This window comes from Artemia franciscana, chromosome 19 (genome assembly GCF_032884065.1).
Source record: "Artemia franciscana chromosome 19, ASM3288406v1, whole genome shotgun sequence".
Classification (NCBI taxonomy): Eukaryota; Metazoa; Arthropoda; class Branchiopoda; order Anostraca; family Artemiidae; genus Artemia; species Artemia franciscana.
This window is the reverse complement of record NC_088881.1, coordinates 24,952,130-24,964,695: the sequence shown is the minus strand read 5'-3', so window position 1 is coordinate 24,964,695 and position 12,566 is coordinate 24,952,130. Positions and strand designations below refer to the sequence as shown.

General features: G+C 34.6%; 1 long non-coding RNA gene across 1 annotated transcript in view; it reads right to left on the bottom strand.

Annotated features, from left to right (window-relative positions):
• Positions 1–4,020, bottom strand: part of LOC136039047 (uncharacterized) — a 105,949-nt gene extending 101,929 nt beyond the window's left edge. The window contains exon 1 of the long non-coding RNA XR_010620362.1: positions 3,944–4,020. This is a non-coding gene — a long non-coding RNA (uncharacterized LOC136039047). The remainder of the gene's footprint in view (positions 1–3,943) is intronic.
• Positions 4,021–12,566: the final 8,546 nt, after the last annotated feature.

Below are 12,566 nucleotides of genomic sequence, written 5' to 3'. Positions count from 1 at the left end.
CCACCAAGTTTCATCCCGATTCCTCCCCTCTAAGTGTTTTACAAGATTTTAGGTTTCCCCCTCCCAACTCCCCCCTAATGTCGCCAGATCCGGTCGAGGTTTAAAATAAGAGCTTTGAGATACGATATGCTTCTAAATATCAAATTTCATTGAGATCCTATCACCCGTTCGTAAGTTAAAAATACCTAATTTTTTCTAATTTTTTAGAATTAACCCCCCCCCCCTACCCAAAGAGAACAAATCCGTTCTGGTTATGTCAATCATGTATCTAGGACTTCTGCTTATTTTTCCCAACAAGTTTCATCCCGATCCCACCAATCTAAGCGTTTTCCATGGTTTTTAGGTTCCCCACCCCAAATACCCCCCAATGTCACCAGATCCGGTCAGGATTTGACATAAGAGTTTTGAGACACGATAGCATTCTAAATATCAAATTTCATTCGTAATTTTTTTCAATTTTTAAGAATTAACTCCCCCCTTCCCTAACTACCGCAAAGAGAGCGGTATGTCAATCATGCGGTATGTCCATCATGTATCTAGGACTTGTGCTTATTTTTCCCACGAAGATTCATCCCGATCCCCCCACTCTAAGTTTTTTCCATGATTTTACGATTCCCCTTCCCAACCCCCCCCCCCCCTCCCCACCCCAATATCACCAGATAAGGTCGGGATTTAAAATAAGAGCTCTGAGACACGATATCCTTCTAAATATCAAATTTCACTGAGATCCGATCACCCATTCGTAAGTTAAAAATACCTAATTCTTCTAATTTTTCAGAATTAACCCCCCCCCCAAAAAAAAAAACCAAAGAGAGCGTTCCGGTTATGTCAATCATGTATCTAACACTTGTGTTTATTTTTCCCATCAAGTTTCATCCCAATCCCTCCGCTCTAAGTGTTTTCCAAGATTTTAGGTTTCCCCCTCCAAAATCCCCCCACAATGTCACCAGATCCAGTCGGGATTTAAAGTAAGAGCTCTTAGAACCGATATCCTTCTAAATATCAAATTTCATTGAGATCCAATCACCCGTTCATAAGTTAAAAGTACCTCATTTTTCTATTTTTTCAGAATTAACTCCCCCCCCTACCCCAAAGAGCACGGATCCACTCAGGTTGTGTCAATCATGTATCTAGAACTTGTGCTTAATTTTCCTACCAAGTTTCATCCCGATCCCTCCACTATATGTGTTTTCCAAGATTTTAGGTTTTCCCCTCCCAACTCCCCCCCAATGTCACCATATCCGCACGAGATTTAAGATAAGAGCTCTGAGACACGATATCCTTTTAAATATCAAATTTAATTGAGATCCAATCACCCGTTCGTAAGTTAAAAATACCTCATTTTTTCGAATTTTTCAGAATTAACCCCCCCCCCCCCCAACTACCCCAAAGAGAGCGAATCCGTTCTGGTTATGTCAATCATTTATCTAGGACTTGTGCTTATTTTTCCCATGAAGTTTCGTCTGATCCCACAACTCTAAGTGTTTTCCATGATTTTATGTTCCACCCTCCCAACACCACCCCCCACCGAATGTCACCAGATCTGGTTGGGATTTAAAACAAGAGTTCTGAGACACGATATCCTTCTAAATATTAAATTTCACTGAGATCCGATCACTAATTTTTTATTAGTGAGATTGAATTTGTCATAGCTTGGAGGTTTGCCCCTTCAGTCTGTTTAAAGAAAAAAGATTCATAATTGAAGCTTTGTTCATTTCAATTTTAGGGATGATCTACATTTGTTATACTTCATTAAATGGTTGTAAAGGGATACTTTTATTTATTTGTCTTGTTTGTTTTCTATATAATTTTTTTAATCTTTAAACTGATATACATTTCTTACAAATTAATTAGTCATACCGTAGTTCCACTTGCAAGTTTTGACCTACTTCGTAACCCTGGTCTCAAAATTGCATATAAATTTATTGAAGCTAGGAAACATAGAACTCCTCTCTGTTTAAAAGAAATGGATGGACATAAGTAGGTTTTAATACACTATAGTCCTAGGGCCAGGGAAATTAAAGCAAAACAATGAAGATTAACTTTAAAATTCTGGACATGACATAAATATAATATTCACAAAGAAAAACCATTCACAAAATTTTACTTTTGTGCTCAGTTGCCAACCTGAGCAATTGGCCTAAATTTTTAAACCTTGCAAAACATTCACCAGCCACCTCTTATGACCTACATTCTTGTCTGTACATCAACAATTCATTGAAAAGGAAGGACCACCTTACTAGCATTTCTTCCTTTGTACTTATATTTAATGGGTTTAAAAGAAAGCTTCTATGGCTAAGTCAGAAGCCCAGTAAAGGATCTTTAGCCAGGAAGTGCAACATGAAGCTAGGGGCCAGTCATCCTATGCTTTTGCATGCCCTTCCTGCTTACTGAACCCAGATTTCTCAAGGTAACCTGTTAAGTTTGGGCCAATTCTGGCTGAACTTACAGAGCTATATCACTGACCTTTGTCACAAACCAAATAAACTGCTAATGCCAAGAATTAAACCTGTGCCCTTTGGATAAAGGATTCTCAACCTAGAGTTCCAGCCACTTAGGAAGGAATACAAATGTCACCAGAGAACAAAAATTATTTGGAAAAAGAAAATATTGAAAAAAAAACTCAAGTCATAGTTGCTCCCATTTTTCATTGCTGTCCAACAAACAATATGTATTTTATTAAGACAAATAAATTTTTAAACAGGTATCAACAAAACTCCATCAGGGATTGTATTTACTTAAGGTACAATCAGCAATATAAATGCTTAGTTTTGTGATATTCTAGTCTTGAAATAAACAAAAGAAGAGAAATTATATGTTCTATTTGTTTTCCACAAGCCCATTTGAGAAAAATCATTTGTGACAACAATATACTCATGGTTGGCTCAGAATCTCTCTAAAATGCTTTAAACAGAAGGAATTTTAAAAACAATTATACTCATCAGCAAGAAGAATATTAACATAACTCTCTAAACTTGGCACTTTTTAAGACAATTTTTAGCAAAGCAAATGCAAAACTTTAATGGTGTCCTATGTCATCCAACAAAAAACCATTAAAATGTGTCAGATGAATTTTGATGTAAGATGCCTCAAATACTTTTAGTTGAATCTGTGAAATGAAGGGCCAGGTATTCCTTTACATTTTATAAAACATGTAAAAAGACTTTTTACATGTTTTGACAAAACTTTTTCAAAAAAGAAGAAGCTTGATGTAAAAAAATAAATGTATTTTTAACAGAAAGCAACTTGCATCAATGAAATCAAATAAAACAAAAATTCATGGAGAATAAATAATATAAGCCATATATTTAACCTATAATGAGGTGGCATAAAAGATTATTTCTAAAATTAGAAAAAACCAGTGTTATGGCTTAAAGTTCTGCTCAATCAACACGAGTTGTCTAAGGCCAGAATAATTAAGAACTAAAGCCAGAGAAAAAGAAACTGATAACCAAGAAATAAGGCACCAAAAAATTTCAAAACCCTCTAGAGGGAAAAGAAGTAGAAGTAAATACTTCAAAATACCTTCCTGGGACATACTTTAGCCTGTAGACACATCCCTGGAAGTTTCATTTTCCTAGCCTAATCTCTTTCAAAGATAGCCAAAAGTAGCTAAAGTAAAATTTTACCCCTACTTTACCTTAAAAATCCAGTTGAAATAGCAATCTCAACAAATATAGACTATATAAAAGGCTAAAGGTATTGGCCTAATCATTCTAATTTTTTTTTAACTAAAAATTATTGGATGGTTTAGAAACTAGGCCTGTTTGATATAGTAACATTTGACTATCTCACCAATGTGATAGCTGCCTCCCTAAGAACCAACCTTTTTAATAACAAAAAAACATTTCTTCTGACTCCTTATGAAGCTTAACCTAAGCAAGACACACCTAGAACACCAAAAACCCTTTAGATACTAAGGAATATGCATAAGATTAATTACAGGTCACTGAAAAGCTAAGATTATTTCCATTATTTACAGTTTCCTTGTCTTTTCTCTAGACTTAACGATTTCACATGTTTATCCATTTAAAAAATATTTAGCATTGACGTCACCTGTCCTCAATAATCTTTTTATTTGGGGGTTAGAAAGTGCAAGCCCACGGACATGTAATCCTGCGCGTTCGAACGGGTAATCCAACTAACCTCTGAGGTCATGTGCGTCCCAAAAACGCTTGGATTAGTCAGATTAGTAACCGGACAAGTAAACGAACACGGGGTCAAGGCCTTTTTTTGCGTCAACCAAAGAGACTGTTTGAGCTCAACCACTCGGTGTGGTTGAGGTCAACCGTTCTTTTTGCGTGAAACAATGACAAATCAGGTTGTCCTGAAAAGTGTTTTCGCGTAAAACAATTGATTGGTTGAGCTATTTTTTAACCAGAACTGTCATTGTTTTTAACCCTAGGGTTCTACCATTTATAATTATTGGTCGAACTTTTCAGGCGTATATTTCAAAAATAAGAATGTGTAGGCTATAAATAAGTATAAAATAAGAATTATAAGCTAACAAATAGAATATTAGCCACGCAAAAGTAAGTTTTGATTTTGTTTTTTCGTATTAGGGCTATCTGGATCAATGCTGGGCTATATCCTGCAATTTGATTCACATAGGCCTTAAGACATTCCTAGGACAAGTCAAGAATTTGAATTTGGGCATGAACCTTTACACTGAGGCTCCAAGAATTGTCTTATAATTATTGGTTGGGCTTTTCAGGCATAGATTTCAAAAATAAGAATATGTAGGCTACAAATAAGCTTATATAAAATAAGAATTATGAGCTGACAAATATAATTCTAGCAACACAAAAGTAAGCTTTGATTTTGTTTTTTTTATATTAGGGCTATGTGGATAAATGTTGGGTTATATCCTGCAATTTGATTCACATAGGCCTTACAACAGCAAGTCAAGAGTTTTAATTTTGGCATGCACCTTTACACTGAGGCTTCAAGACTTGTATTTATGCTTGGAAATCTTTGTTTCATCCTTTTGATGCTCTAGGTTTGATCTTAGCTTGGTAATTTGGGGCCAGAGATAAAACCTTGATGAAGCAAGACCCTAGTGGTCACAAAATATTGTTAATGCAATTACTATTTTTACTAGATGCTTCAAGATGTGTTCTTCATCAGAACTCTTTACATTTCAGCCTTACCCTATAGGGCAATTGATTAATTTTCAGGTCAAACTCTAGTTTGGTTACTTTTTGCTACCTGGGAAATGGGTTAGGTCAGGAAAATGGAACTTTCAGTAATAACTCCCGAGCAAAAAATATATAAAACTCTAGTTTAGCTACTTTTCACTATCTTGGAAAGGGAATAGGTTAGAAGAATAGAACTCAGCAATTATTCCAGGGCCAAAAACATTCTCTGGGAAGGTACTGCCAAGCTTCTATGCTAACCCTTTTCTGATTTCTAAGTCTTAGAAAATTGCTTACTCAACAGGGCTATACCTAAGCTATTGAAATTTTGACAAAACAAGATTCACCTTAATTTTATATTATTAGTTTCTTTATACTGGCTTTAGCTCTTAAAATGCAATTCCTTTTATTTGAGTAGCATTTTCAGCCATATCAATGGGTTTTTTTTTCAAAATTCAGGAAGTGTATTTGCATATCTTTAAAACCTTATAAAGTGGGATTGAGGAAAGCTGTGAAAATAAAACCAGTTTCTTTGTATTTCATGTAAGCAGACCTTCCCAGGACATACTTCAGCCTTTAGACCCATCCCTGAAAGTTTTTTTCTAATCTAACCCCTGGTGCTCTTTTACACATTGTATAAATTGTGAAGAAATGCCTGGTCTCTTATTTAACAGAATTGGCTAAAAGTCTTAGAAGTATCTTATATCAAAATACATCTGATACAGTTTAATTTTTTTAGAGATGACAAAGAACAGCATTAAAGCTGAGTATTTGCTTTGCAAGACATGTGTCCTTTCTGTTGTAAAGCATTTTAGATAGATTCTAACCATGGGCATATTGCTGTTGCAAATGGTTTTGCTTAAATGAGTGTTTGGAAAACAAATAGCAAATATAAATTTGCTTTTTTTGTAGCATTTTAAGACAAGAATATCACAAAGATAAGCATTCACCATGCTAGTTTGCATCTTAAGTAAATGCAATCCCTGCTGGAGGTTTGTTGACACCTGCCTTAAAATAATTTGTCTAAGTAAAATATAGTGTGTATAGAAGATTAGTGAAAATGGCTGTAAATCCATTTCGGCTTTTTTCAATATTTTCTTTTTTGAAATAGTTGTTTTATTCTGGTCATGATGGTGTTCCTGGCTAAGTGGAAAGCACTCCCAGTTAGAAATCCTGTGTCCATGGGGTACAGGTTTGATTCCTGGTATTGCCAGTTTATTTGTTTTGAATGGGGGTCAGTGATGTTACTCAGTAATCTCAGACAGATTTAAACCAGCTCTAAATGGGCAAATGGAGAAATATGGTAAAGATAAGCAGGGAGAGTGTGCAAAAGCACAGGATTTCTGGCCCCCAGCTCTTCATTGCAACTCTTGGCTAATGGGTCACAAAGTGGAAATTAGCAGTGCCAGTTTAGACCTTGACGTGTCAGTGCTGCCATACTTACTTACTTACATGTTGGTGTTGAGTTTGCACACACTTTATCTTCATTGATTTCCAAAATCATTTAGACAATCAGCTAGCAGTCTCAAAGCACAATTAATTTTGAGCAGTTTTTCAGGCCTTGCTGACTTTCCCTTTATAGCAAATGTTTATTGTTGTGTATAATGTAGCTATTTTAAAATAATTAATCATTAAGAAGTCCCTTTTAGTTTTATCAAGTTTTTTGGGTAATAAACCTTTTTAATTACCTTAAAATATTTATTTAGGTTCCTTACCATTGGATGCCCTTTATATTACACTTGGTAATGATTGAAATATATTGTGGCCACTAAAAATTTTAATAATCCAGCCTATTTTGCCATCTTAAGGTTGTTTAAAAAGGTTTAAGAAAATATTTAAGAACTGACTTAGCCACAGAAAACTTCTAAATATGATATAAAAATGTGAGCAAGATGGTCCTTTCTTTGGCCGTATATGTGGAAGTACTAATGAGAGTGTGGGTCATTTGATGTATGTGTAGAATTGAGTGAGATGAGAAATAAAGTTTAGGTTTAATGAGAGATGGCTGTTGAATATGATGAGGGATGTATGTTCTGCAAGTTTTTAAAATTTTGGACAACTTCTCATGTTGACAATAGAGCAGAAAAGTAAAATTTTGTAATTTTTTTTTTGTTTCTGTTATATTTCATAATGTTGAATATTCTAAAGTGAATTTTCTTTTTGTTTTGAATTGTCATGGCCCTAGGGCTTTAGTGCAATACAACTTACTAATGCGTATTCAATTTCTTTAAACAAGCACAAGGTCTATGTCTCCTAGCTTTAACAAAGTCAAATGTAATTTTGAGACCAGGGATTTCAAAGTAGGTCAAATGAACCTCTAGTGTGAATGAGTAATTTTTAAAACGTGTAGATTAAAAAAAAAGTCTTTTAGAAAACAAAGAAGACAAATGAATAAAGAAAAGTACCTTATATCATAATTATTGAAAGCTTTGACAAATACAATCTCACTTTGGGGCTCCTATGTTTTCAAAGGGGACTTTCTTTGGATTTTTTCTATCCAACTAAAACAAAAAGAGACAGCATCAGATACAAGTGACCTTTCAATTACCCTACATAGCAAGAGAAAATCATGCAGCTAGGCTATGCTTTATCTCAATGCCCTTCCTAATATGCAGACATATGGCCCAAATTTCATATTTTCAGTGCATTGAACCTCCTGTCACCTGTTTTTCTAGTTATTGTTTGTCACATTTGGTTTGATTTACAGCTACATGGGACGAAGTTAGAGAGACAGATTGACAAAACAAATGGGGAATAGGAAATTTCAGCTATAGATTTTTATATTGGGAAGATTGAGGGGTAAAGTAGAGAAAAGTTGTATATAAAATGTGTTAGCAGCTATTATTCTAAAAATTATGAAGCAAGAATTTTTTTTTTTATTATGTTTATTTCTCATCAGGTCTTTCACTAGGGCTTTACCAAATCAAACATTCTATACCCAAAAAATTAGCAACAAACTATAGTCTATATACATAAGCTCATGTTATTTAACTATGACTTTTGGAATTTATATGGCAATCAAGAGCTGGATACAGGCTAAAGCAAGTAAAAAAAAAAAAAAAAAAAAAAAAAAAAAAAAAAAAAAAAAAAAAAAAAAAAGGGCTGTAAAATTGGAGTTCAAAGATAGGTGGTGATTTTCTAGTTCAAAAACACTTTTCTTGCTAGCTCAGGAGAATTTTAATAGATTACTCTTCTGATAATTGCCTATCATATATAATTTAAATATTTACCCCTGTAAAGTAGGGCATTAAAACAATCTATCACAATGAAAGATATCCAGAGATATGATGCTGATTTACAAATTCCAGGATTCTTTGTTGTGGTCCCAGTTAAAGATAGAAATGGGGTCACAATTAGTGATAAGGAAAAAGTTAAAGAAAGATGGGTGGAACATTTTGAGAATGTGCTAAACCGAGATACAGTTGCAGGAAAAGATATAGATGAAAATGAAAAAGTTTGTGATACCTTGGATGTGAAGGAAGATTTGTTTAGTGAGGAAGAATTAGCGACAGTACTAGAAGGATTAAAAAATAATAAGGCCCCAGGTGCTGATAGTATGATTAATGAGTTCCTTAAATATGGTGGCTCTGAGGTTAGGAATAAGCTACTGAAGATTATGAACATGATTTTTGAAAAAGGGGAAGTACCCAATGATTTTAGGAAAACCTTAATTAAACCACTGTATAAGAAAGGTGACAAGAGTGAATGTCGGAATTATCGAGGCATTAGTCTGGTCTCTGTAGGTAGCAAATTACTGAGTAATATGATACTTTTTAGACTGAGACATGCTGTAGACAAAGTTTTAAGGGAAGAACAATGCGGTTTTAGAAAAGGTAGAGGATGTGTCGACCATGTTTTCACTCTTAGGTTAATAATTGAGAAGTCCCTTCGTTGTCAAACACCTTTGGTCCTTAGTTTTATCGATTATGAGCAAGCTTTCGATTCTGTTGATAGAACAGCGTTAACAAAGGTCTTATCGTTATATGGTATACCAGAAAAATACATTAAAGTGATTTGCGCTATGTACGAGAATAATACTGCTGCGGTTAAGGTAGGAAATGAGGTTAGCAACTGGTTTTGTATTAAATCAGGAGTTAAGCAGGGTTGTGTTCTATCCCCCTTTATATGGATCATTTTGATGGACTTCGTCTTAAGGAGCACAGGAAAGGCAATTGGAGACCATGGAATCAAATGGGGAGGAAGAACGCTCCTGGACTTAGATTATGCTGATGATTGAAGCATATTAGATGAAAGTGTGAGCAAAATGAATGAATTTTTAGAGGTTTTACGAGTTCAGGGTGCTAAAATAGGCTTGAAAATTAATGTTAAGAAGACTAAGTCACTAAGGTTAGGAATAAGTGAAGATGAACAGGTGACCTTAGGTAACGAAAAGATTGATCAGGTTGGGAGCTTCAGTTACCTTGGTAGTATTATTAGTAAAGATGGTGGGAGCAGTGAAGATGTTAAAAGTAGAATAGCTAAAGCTCAGGGTGTTTTTTCACAGTTAAAAAAAGTTTGGAAGAATAGAAAGATAAGCCTACAAACCAAGATTAGAATATTGGAAGCTACAGTGATGACAGTGGTCAAATATGGCTCTGAAGCATGGACACTCCGAAAAGCAGATGAAAATTTACTAGATGTTTTCCAGAGAAATTGCCTACGGATTGTTCTGGGTACCCGGCTGACTGACCGTATTTCAAACAGTAGGTTGTACGAAAAGTGTGGTTCAATCCCGCTTTCTGGGGCTATAATGAAAGAAAGGTTGAGATGGCTAGGCCACGTTCTACGGATGAAGGATGACAGATTACCGAAGATTGTCCTTTTTGGCCAACCGTCTGGGGCTACACGGAAAGCAGGTCGTCCTTGTCTGGGTTGGGAGGATGTCATAAATAAGGATTTAAAGGAAATGGGAACTTCCTGGGAGGGTGTAAAGAGGGAGGCTTTAAATAGATCAGGTTGGAGGAGGAGCATGCGTAGCTGTGTTGGCCTCAGGCGGCTTGGTGCTGCAGTGAGTTATTAGTAGTAGTAGTAGTAAACTTAACTTCTCAACAGAACTTGAGTCTGGTGGCTATAATACACAAGTACCACAAAAATCTTACAACACATTATGTTTTATGGTAACTGTTTGGTGAGAGAATACTATTTTCCTAGTTTAGCTTAATTTGTTATATTTTGGTGCTTATCAGAAACATTTTGTAAATTTTAGGCAGCTGCCACCCCCACCCCCCTCAAAAAATTCTTACACATTTACTGGTTTATACTTAACTAGTATTCTACTAATAACAAAAATTAATATAGATTTTGCATTGCAGAAACATAAAGCACTTTGGATTTTTTTTTACTAAGATTAAGTAGTTTACTGTTTTTTCCATTATAGAACTGCACTTAATTTTTTATGACTTCATTAAATTTGAGTTAATTCTAACAAATAGCTGTGCTTTAGGTTATAAAAGAGCTATTACATTGTTATATTGCAGACATATTGGTTATGAAGTGTTAGGACCAGAGAATGACATTATAACTTGACTTCCAAACAACTTCTCTGCTTCTAAGCTAAATAAAATTCTAGATAATTATTGCTCTCTGAAATCAGGGCTCCTATGTTTTGAGTAAGATATTGACAGTCAAATGAAATTCTTGGTCTCTATATATAAGATTTGGCTTTCAAATCAGTTAGGTAGGCCTATAGTTCTTTTGTTAGGTTAAGCCTATGATAGTACTTTATTGTGAAGAGTCAAAATTTGTAGGGATTGCCAAGGCTAGTCTGAACAATAAGTTATTACAAATTATGAGGTTAAAAACTGTTTGGTAAAATTCTAGTTTAGATAAATTTTGTTATCTTGAAAAAAGTTTAGGTTAGGAAAATGAAACTTTCAGGGATGGGTCTAGAGACTAAACTATGTCATGGGAAAGTGTTTTGAAGCAAATATCTCTGCTCCTTCTCTCTCTTAAAAACATTTATCTTAAATTATCTTAAATCACATTGTGTGACAAAATAAGGATTAAATCCTGTAAAATTGCTGGTTAGTGATGATGATGGTTGGGCATCTCAACAGACATCTCAATATTTGGGCTACACCCTTAAAAATATTTGTGTTATAAAATTGAAACCCTAAATTTAGATATAAAACACTGATATGGCTTAAAATTCTACTCAAGTAACAAAAATTGCATTTTCAGAGCTAAAACCCAAGAAACAGAAACTGCTAGCTGAAAATTAAGATAAGATGTTGTTTTGCCAAAATTGTAATAGATATAGACCAGTCAAGTATGCAAGATTCTAAGACTTAAAAATCAAATGAGGGTTATCACATAAGCTTAGCAATACCTTCTCAGAGTATGTTTTTAGCTACAGATTAATCACTAAAAGTTTCATTCTCCTAACATAATCACTTTCAAAGATAGAAAAAAGTAGCTAAACTGGAATTTGACTGGAAATTTAATCTATAGCCTGGTAGGGTAATTCCAAATTCAAAACAAAAGAAGTCAAACTAGAATTTTTTGCTCTGTTTAGGATAGCTCAACAAAGCCAAAGTCTTATCACTTAGGATTTTTTATAGAAGATTTTGCTTTAACAGCATGAATACAACATTTTCCAAGATATTACCTGAACAATTTAACCAAAGATTCCACTAATTTAGCCCCTTCCTATCTGTTCAAATATACCACAGAGTATGTTAGATCATTTCTCAATTTACTCTGACCTCAAATTAATGTGAAATATGTCAAATCCTGGGGAAATTAAGCCAGTGCTAAATCATTTAATTATAATAGAATGACACTCTTAGCACTATACGAATGTTTTATGTTGGAATTTATTTGCCAAATCTGAATAAAAAGAGTGTTTTTGTGAAGCAGTTTTGTTTGAGCTCAACCATGTGCATTTGTTTCCATTTTTGCGTGAAACATACAAGCTGGTTAAACCACAACTGTCATTGGTTAAACCAGCTGGTTGACGCAAAAAAAGGCCTTTAATATCAGGATGAAAGTGACTTGGACAAGAGTTTACATTTGGAAGAAAAGCCTGTTGATCTAGAGACAGTGCTTCTGGAGGATTTTGTCTTATTTAAAGGCCTTTTTTTGCGTCAACCAAAGAGACTGTTTGAGCTCAACCACTCGGTGTGGTTGAGCTCAACCGCTGTTTTTGCGTGAAACAACGACAAACCAGATTGTCCTGAAAAGTGTTTTCGCGTGAAACAATTGATTGGTTGAGCTATTTTTTAGCCAGAACTGTCATTGTTTTAAACCTTAGGGTTTTACCATTTATAATTATTGGTTGAACTTTTCAGGCGTATATTTCAAAAATAAGAATGTGTAGGCTATAAATAAGTTTACATACAATTGTGGAAGTGCATGGACCCTAAGGTGTTAAAACACATAGGGGGTCTTTCGGTGATTCACTTCACTAAATAAGTTTACATAAAATAAGAA